Below are 9,806 nucleotides of genomic sequence, written 5' to 3' on the forward strand. Positions count from 1 at the left end.
GGAGTCTGGGATAGATAGGGATCAGAACGGCTCCCGGCCCCAGGCAGAAGACCAATGAAGAGGCAGGCCCTCGGCTTCTTCAGGGCGCTCGGCAGGATGAAGTGCTCCTGCTACTGTGTTAGCTTCCCTCTTCTCAGCATTCCCATCCTCAGAGGAAGAAGCTAAGGGGACTCTCTTGAGTCACACGTTTGCCCTTTGCTAAAGGGCAGTAGGTCCTGACGGTCTGACCAAGACCGAAGGCAGGCCAGAAAGGAAAAATGTAAATTGGCACCTTAATTACCCGAGATGTCCTTACAAAGGCCTTCCTGAAAAGAATTGTACTTTGAGATATCCTAGGACCTACGTTTTGCCTAAGTTGGCCACAGTCCCCACATTGCCTTCCTTTTTTAAAAAAAAAAAATTAAATGCATGCTTTTGAGAGTTGCCTGTCTGGGGACAGAGGTGTGACTATAGAATTTTTCTTTTCTTTCATCAGTCTATTTGCAAATAAATCTGAAACCCCATACCAATTAGTTTCTGTTTAAGTTGGTAAGATTTATCTGTTGCATTATTTTATAAAGTTTTCCATCAAAATACCCCCAATGGCAGAGAAAGTAAACAGTAGAGGTTGAGTGAATGAGCAGAGATGCCCACCAGACTTTTTCTAGAGCATCATGTTTTATTTAAACTTCTATGCAAGTTTCGCATTACTTGCTTTATCTCCCTATTTTCTTCTCCCCAAATCATTATAAACTTGACACTCCTTGGAGACGAGCCCTATTTATATTGTGGTTTCTGGTGCTCCCTGGCACATGGACAGGTATCCCAAATCCATAAAGCACAGGAGTACGGGAGTAAGGGAACTCATGATTTTTCTTGTTATTGTGTGAGGCTTCAACTTTTTTAATGTGTTAGACCTACAGTTTTCTCTAAGAAAGATTAATGATGCTTGATGTGTAATAATTTATACTCACCGACATTACCTGGATATTAATAATCTGAATCCCGAAGGTGTAAGGATTTTAAAAAATATATATTTTATTGATGTTTTACAGAGAGGAAGGGAGAGGGATAGAGAGTTGGAAACATCAATCAGCTGCCTCCTGCACACCCCCCACTGGGGATGTGCCCACAACCAAGGTACACGCCCTTGACTGGAATTGAACCTGGGACCCTTCAGTCTGCAGGCCAATGCTCTATCCAATGGGCCAAACCAGTCAGGGCAGGATTTTGAGAAAGAATCTAGTCTTTGGCAGTTGAGGGAGCTCAGGCTCACGGGAGTGAAGTGACTGTAGATTGACACACCCAGAAGGTGGCAGAACTAGAACTTGCAAATCTGCCCCTCTCCAAACCGAGACATTGCTCAAAGCCAATCACAATGGTGGCATATGTAAGCAGTGCCCCCTGGGATATTGCAGTATACAGTGTGTGTTGGTACTGTAGGGCCTCTCTTCCCTCACTGCCCCCCCCCCCCCTCAACAATTCAAATCACACCTGCTCAGTTCTGCCAAGTGTCAGAACAGAGCATTTCCTGCTTGGTCATAGCCCTGCTCTTGGCTGTTCCGTTGGTCACACGCATCTGGTTTGAAGCCTTTAAATTGCACCCTGTAAGGGCCTGATTGTTCTTAGGTGAAAGACGAGTCTCCCACTCAGCCTTGAGAAAGCGGGGAGAACCTTATCTCAGTTTGGAAGCCCAGAGGAATAACTGCAGTCAGTGATCTGAAAAGAAGGCATTGGTATTCCTTTCTGGTACACACACACTACCTACATACACACACACACACACACACACACACACACACACACACGCACGGACACACAGCTTTTATCAGTACTGATGTTTTCATTCAGGGCATTCTTAGTTTATACTCAGAATTGCTCAGAATTTGTAAACTTCAAAGAGTTTTCCCTCACAGACTTTTTGAATTCTTGTTAATCAGTATATGCTCTAGCAGGAAGCTGTAGACTCATCTTTTTTTTTTTATGTGCAGACTTTCTGCTAAGGCTTTGCAAAGGAGCTCCCAAGTCTTCTCAAATCTCTGCTTGGCTGCATCTGTGGGTCTCCTCTCTTACTCCAGCAGGAGGAGGTTCACGGATGCCCTGGTTTTAGTTGGGAAAGATGTTTTCAACACTGATGCTCAGAAAACTCTTCTTCCTCGGAAGGAGTCCTTTTTCTCTATAGTTGTTTATTATGTCCCTTCATCAAATAATATTCTGGTGTTGAGGCTGTAGCCAAAAATTCTAGTCTCATTATACAACAGCAGTAGTGGAGGGTAAGGGAGTCTGTTGATGTTTAACTCTCATGTCTTTTGTATATAGGTTTCATAGATTTCACTAGTCTTGAGAAACTGAATAATACTTTTTTAAAGCTCTGTTTTACTAGGGGCCATGGCTCACTATGCCACTCACCATTTAGTTAATCAGATTTTGCTCTTAGGTAATTTTGCTTAAATAAATATGGACACACATGAAATAACTACCATTACAAGTCAACCAGAAACTCAATGTTTCTCCATCATCTAACTGTGTAGTAAACATTAAAAATTGGATTTTTACCAGCTTATCAGTCTGAAACCTTGAGGAGTGGTAAAAGTGCCCCAAAGCACAGTTTTATGACAAGCCTTGTAGAACTGGTGCCATACTAGTAATAATAGTGGATTATCTTAACGTTTTGATTTAGGAACATGACTAGTGCCATCTCTGAGCCCTAGGCTTGCCATTATTCTAAATGGTATCTGTTTCTGACAAGGAAGAGCTGGTATAATGGATTTCCCTATATTTTTCTCTCTAAGGCAAGGTATTGTTCTAATATTCTCTATAGGTTTTCACAAAACACTGTTTCTTAGAATCCAATATAAAGGATTTGATTTAATTGCCAATATTCAACTTTCAAAATAGTCACTGACAACTGCCTCTAGAGTATTCTTATCTCAATCTTTCTTGGTTTCAGAAAATACTTAGTATGTTGTCTTTTTTTTTTTCACCTATTCTCTCCCCCAACACAAACCCCTACAACTCCCCCGCCCAGTGTTGGGTCATTATCATTCAGGCTCAGTAGTACTCCCTGATTGCTTTAGGATTCATCATCTACCTTTTTAAAAAATATATATTTTTACTGATTTTAGAGAGGAAGGGAGAGGAAGAGAGAGATAGAAATATCAGTGATGAGAAAGAATCATTGATCAGCTGCCTCCTGCATGCCCCCTACTGGGGATTGAGCCCACAACCCAAGCATGTGCCCTGACTGGGAATTGAACTGTGACTTCCTGGTTCATAAGTCAATGCTCAACCATTGAGCCATGTCGGCCGGGCCATCATCTACTTTTGAAAAAAATCACAAATGCACTGAAAATAATACTGTCTGAATAGACAAAAAATGTCTGTGCATTAAATGAAAAGTAACTCATGATAATTATTCACTTGGAAATGTAATGAAATTTCAAAATGTACTGAAAATCCATGTGTTAAAGGCTATGTATATTTTTAATTTTAGTGGATCCCAGCAGATTACTTCCCCTAAATGTTGTATAAACTCCTTAGAAATGTTTGTAGATACCTGTTTCAAATAGTCACCAGTATGCTCAGTCTTTACAATTTTGCCAGTCTGATGGGTGAAAAAACAGTATCTCATTGTTTTGCTTTTCACTTTCCTGACTACTAGTTAGGTTGAGCATTATTTTTTATATATTTGTAAGCCTTTAAATTTCCTCTTCTGTTTTTGACCTGCTCATATCCTTTGTTCATTTTTAAAATTCAGTTCTTTATCTTTTCTAAAAATCAGTTTATAGGATTTCTTTGTATAGCAGGTATTATCTCTATTTTGTCAATGATATTATTAATATTTTCTCCCAGACCATCCTTTTCCTTTAGGCTTGGTTTATGATGTTTTTGCCTCACAAAACATTTTAACCTTTAGATAGTCGAATCAGTCCATCTTTTACTTATAAAGTATACATTATGCACATATATGTGTGTATATATACATAAGATATATTTTAGTGTATATATGTGTGTATTTATATAATATATATATACCATATATAGTATGTGCATCTATATAATATATCTCTATGAATATGCAGATATATATCTTAGAAGCCTATGTTTCATTATTCTGTATTACTTAGAAGTTATCTATATAACTTATACCAATTAATTAACTTGATTTAATATTATTTCCAACTATTAAAGTTAACTTGGAAATTCTATTTAAAGAACCTTGGAAATTCTATTTAAAATGACACTACAGATTATAATGTTCATCAGAATTTATATAGTTCTAAACTGTTGAACATATAATTTTTCCTTTTTCCTAATTTTAAACATTATGTAAGAGTAAGCTTAATCTGACCAATAACCCAGTACAAAAAGTTCAGGAAATTCAGATTAATTAGTCTCTATATGAGAAGACAAAAACAGGGAATGAACTTACAGATTTATTAAAAACACAAACTGTCCAAGTATGATTTACCCAAGGATTTTAGGTTCTTGTATAAAAATGCTTATGACCTTGCAGTTTCGGTAAGAAAGTGGTTTGTTTTTCCTTAAACAACTAGCACATAGTTCAGTTTCTTTACTTTCTGGGAACTCTAGAAATACTATACTTCTGTAAGTCTACATAAGTACTTTTTATCCTCTATAAATCTATCTGAATAAAGCTCCTTTTACTTAAGATAGTTTGCAAAGTCAGGCGTTGGCCAACTTCTTATGTAGTAAACAACCAGATGGTGTATACTTTGAGGGCCTTGTGGTCTCTGTTGCACTACTCACCTCTCCCAACAGGCAATTCATAATGAACGGATGTAACTATACTCGAATAAAACCTAAAAAAAAAAATCGGTGGTAGACTTCTGGGTTATGATTCAGCACATAAGGAGCTTGGACGTTGTCAATCCATCATAACAACAAGTAAAACACTGGACAAAATGGAAAAAACCAACAACTCTTTTTTAGATCCATTAGAGAAGTGAGGCCACAAGGTAAACTTCTGCCCCCAAACTGGAGAGACAGACAGAATGCAGAAGACAGAGAATTACAATTCCCTGGGGCAGCAACCTCCACGGGAGCCCGTGCTGTGGGAGGCAGAACTGAGCTCGAATGTAATTCATGAATTGCTGGAGGCTCAGAGTGGACAAGTCTGAGAACTAAAAAATCCGGGGGCCCAGACACCGGAGGGTAAAACCCACTTTTGTGAGTTCTACTTCCAGGAACTGAATGAACCAGGTTCTGAAGTGAATATCTTGGAGAAAAAAATCCCTTCATGCTTCTGGCAACAGGAGGAGGAAAGGAATCATTTTGAAATATGCCAGAGCATTCTGTTCTTATCAGGGCCTGCCATCAAAAGAAACTATTTTACTGGAGCCTAAACTATTGGGATTTTATCAGAGCCCAACTCACTCTACATCTTGTCCTACAGAAGAGGGGGTGAGTTAAGTAAATGAAAAGCACTAGTTCAGAGGCAAGGCTCACTGAAAAAAGGAGTCTTAATCATAAGACTAAAGAGCACAGCCCAGCAATGAACAAGTGGAATTTGAAATTAAAAAGACGACACCATTACATTGCATTCCGTGGTCTCTCAGGCTTGCAGGGAGTGACACGTGACATGGTCATAACAAGAAATGTTGGGCGTAAGGAACTACTGTGAGAAGGGGGAGAGACATTCTGAATTAGGGAACTTGAGAAGTTCATACGGAGAGATGGGATTTAAGCAGAACGTGGGAGAATGAGGAGGAGATAAAGTTGAGGAATGCTCTAACTATCAGGTTTGGGCATCAATCAAATCCTGAAAACAATGGAATTTCCTGAGAGATAAAGATTTGAGGAAAAGAATGATTTAGGAGTATTGGTCTGAAGGACAGAAACTAATGTTTTATTCTTTGTTCAGTAACTCAAATTGCCCGTATGCTTCACAGACGCTACAATTCAATTTTTAATTTTTAATCTTCATCAGATAGGTATGTATAAGTGTGGGGTTTTGCCAGAAAGTGAGGTCTGACTAACTCGTACAGAGTATTAGAATAATCTCTGATTGACCTATAACATTTCTGGCAGCCAGCCTGTTATAATCAGATAATGATTTGCCCTGTAGGGTAAAGTTGAATATACCTTAGGCCAGTGGTCGGCAAACTCATTAGTCAACAGAGCCAAAATCAACAGTACAACGATTGAAATTTCTTTTGAGAGCCAATTTTTTTAAACTTAAACTTCTTCTAACGCCACTTCTTCAAAATAGACTCGCCCAGGCCGTGGTATTTTGTGGAAGAGCCACACTCAAGGGGCCAAAGAGCCGCATGTGGCTCACGAGCCGCAGTTTGCTGGCCACGGCCTTAGGCTGATAATTCATAGAATTTACCAAAGAACTCGAGGAATAGAAATCGTGAGACTGTTATAAGGACACACAATATTTACCTAAAGCAATGCAACAGATAGATGCATTGCCTGGGGAACAAAAGAAGTGAAGCAATGTGGTGAATTGCTTATAAAGTAAATCACTTACAGGGAGGTGAATCACTTATAAAGTAAATCACTTAAAGGAAGGTCCTTTATATTCCAGTAGAGAGGAAGAAAAAAGTATAGCGAAATAGTTTAACTTCGCCAAGTGTTCTTGTTCTGACAATTCCTATATACATTATGCACGTGTGTGTGTGTGTGTGTGTGTGTGTGTATTTATATGATATATTTTTGAATGGAATTGCTGTGATTCAGAAATATTCTTTCTCATATTCTGTAAAAAAAAAAAAAGATTGGCTTGTCTACAAAATATTATTGAATGTAAAATATAATTGAAAAATAAAATTAAAGAAACAAACAAAACCAGTCAGCCCTGGCTGGTGTGGCTCAATTGGCTGAGTGTTGTCTCAGAGATCTTATACTCTAGTGAGAGAAAATTAAGCAAGCAGGTTTTATTTTACTTATATTTTTTTTTTCCATCGGGCCAAGGTCTCCCAGAGCACAGTGGAGGGCAGAGGAGACCGACTCACTTGAAAACTTGCTTTTGGACTGAACAAACAAGCAAGCAGGTTTTAAAATCAGTCTGTCTCCTTTCCCCTCTACTATGCTCGGGAGACCTTGGTCCAGGGCTCCGACTTCCCTGGGACACAGGGAAGAAGCATACACGAGGGCAAAAATGTGGCCTCTGAACTAATGGGTTTTAAATAATACAGACTTGATATAAAAAAAAAAGACTGGTAATGAAAACAAAGAAGTCAAGCTGACCAAGTATTGGCTGACAACCAAAGGATTTTTACAGAGCATTTCAGTGAATGGACTTAGAGTACTTTATGTCCTACTATAAAAGCAAGTTTAACTATTTTTCAGAGATAATTGATAATTTAATTGTTTTAAATAAGAGACGTTTGATTTTAGTGTGTATTGATTGATTGATTGGTTCATTGATTCATTCATTCATTGGTGAAAACTGCATGGCTATTCAGTACCAAATATTGTTCTGTGCCTGAGGGTGCAGCAGTGAACAAAGCAGACAAAAATCCCTAAGATCATGAAACTTGCATTTTAGTGCCATTGTGACAAATATTATAAATAAGTAAATGTGCTGTATTAGATCATAATTGCAATAAGGAAAACTAAAGCAGAAAATTAGAGACAGAAGGTTAAAGGTAAATGGTGGAAGAAGGGGAGGAGTTTTAAGTAGGGAGGCGTTTTAAGCCTCAGTGGCTTTTGGGTACAGCCCAGAAAAAGATTGAGATCTGCCAGCAAACTGATCCTTCTATTTTCATTTACACATACTTGTTGATTATCGTAATTTCTGCCAATAATTATTTTTATCCTTCAGAAATTGGAGTTGTTTTCTCCGATTGGAATTTTTTGAGCTCAGAAGTCTAGTGAGGAAATTTGGCTATTTTGCCTACATGACTTTAATTTAGGAAATGACAATAATAGGAATGATAGAAAACTGGAGTCTGGGGGCTTCGGGTGCTATGGCTGTATTTGCCTGGGTCTCACTGGACTATACCTGTATCCATGTTAATCTGGATATGTATGATTCCCTTCAGTGGTGGAACTTGCTCATATTGCCCGGCTGTATTGGTGTCATAGTGGGAAACTTGCTGTCGGGCTGTTTTTTCAAAATAAGGCCTGTGGACCCAATGTGACTGAGTCATTGGGGATGCTTATAAGAAATACAGATTCAACACAATTACTGCTCAGACTGAGTGAGGGAATGGGACCTGAATGTCTCTATTTTCTTATCACATGATCTATATCAGCACTTTCCTTTTTCTAATTTATTTTTTATTGTTGGTATTATTATACTTGTCACCCATCTCCCCCTTCCTTTGTCCCCCTCCACAGTGCCTGCGCCCCACCCTAGGCCTTCACCACACTATTGTCTCTGTCTATGGGCTATGCATATATGCATATAAATTCTTTGGTTAATCTCCTCCCACCCCACCACCCCACTTCCCTCTGTATATCAGAGATTTTCAACCTTTTTCATCTCATGATGCATATAAACTAATTACTAAATTTCTGCAGCATACCAAAAAATATAGTTAACAAGGGTAATTTTTAAAGCTAATCTGACAAAAAAAAATAGATGTAATTTTTATTTACTCACAGTGGATGGTTATTGTTGTGTTGGCCGTTGTCATTTTTTTTAAATTTGAAAATCTAAGGGAAAAGATGTCAGTGCCCCAGACTAAACAGTCAGGTATTGCATGTTATAAAAATTTTTGCTGCACATCAGTGTGTTGCAGCACAACAATTGAAAATTGCTGATCTACATGATGCCTTTGTACCCTAAAGTGTGACCCTAACACAAATCTCTAATTTATTATTACATAATAATAAATGATGAGAGAATCATTGATCAGCTGCCTCCTGCACACCCCACACTGGGGACCAAGCTCGCAACCTGGGCATGTGTCCTGACTGGGAATCAAACCATGACCTCCTGGTTCATAGGTCGACACTCAACCACTGAGCCACGCCAGCCAGGTGTTCTTGTTTTCTAAGTTCCAGTTTCTTGCTGTGTAAAGCTGATAAGGATTTCATTTATTTTTTGCATAATATCTGGGGCATAGTACATGGGTACATGCCCAGGTTGTGAGCTTGATCCCCAGTGTGGGGTGTGCAGGAGGCAGCTGATCAATGATTCTCTCTCATCATTGATATTTCTATCTCCCCTTCTCCCTTCCTCTCTGAAATCAATAATTTTTTTTTAAAAAAAAGAAAGCAAGAACCTATAGTTAGCAAGGAGCAGATCTAAAATTTGAACCAGATTTTATTTCAAAGCATTTGTACTATTTTATGCTAAACTGACTTCTACTTGTAAGAAAATATGACCATAATATAGTCACTTTTAGTACTACTCCCGATGATGTATGGTTATCTTAGAGCCTTGATAAAGTGATATTATCTAAAGGTGATAGAAATGACTTGTAAAAGATACTTAAAGGCAAATTGAATTTTCTTCATATCACTAATATAAACATTCATCCTATGAATCATAGGACTCATTTTCCTGTTTTAATCAAATAAATTTAATTCTATGAAGCTCCTGCTCTGTATTGAGATATTTTAGTCAGGTGAGCAGTCTGTGAAGATACTCTTATTTTTTTTAAATGTTCATGCAGATGCTGAGAAAGTCTATGTGGCTTGTGCATTTTACACATCTCTTTTGCTTAAAAGCTGGGACTTAAATCCCGGTACTTATTCTATTATACAACACCATTTACATTAGCACACACACCACCAAATGAAATAATTATGTATAAATCTAACAAAATATATACAAGATCTATTTGAAGAAAAGTATAAAACATTGGTGAAAGAAATAAGAAATAAATTCACTGCCATAAATATGTGAA

The sequence above is a fragment of the Cnephaeus nilssonii genome (assembly GCF_951640355.1).
Source record: "Cnephaeus nilssonii genome assembly, chromosome: 9".
NCBI classification, from domain to species: Eukaryota; Metazoa; Chordata; class Mammalia; order Chiroptera; family Vespertilionidae; genus Cnephaeus; species Cnephaeus nilssonii.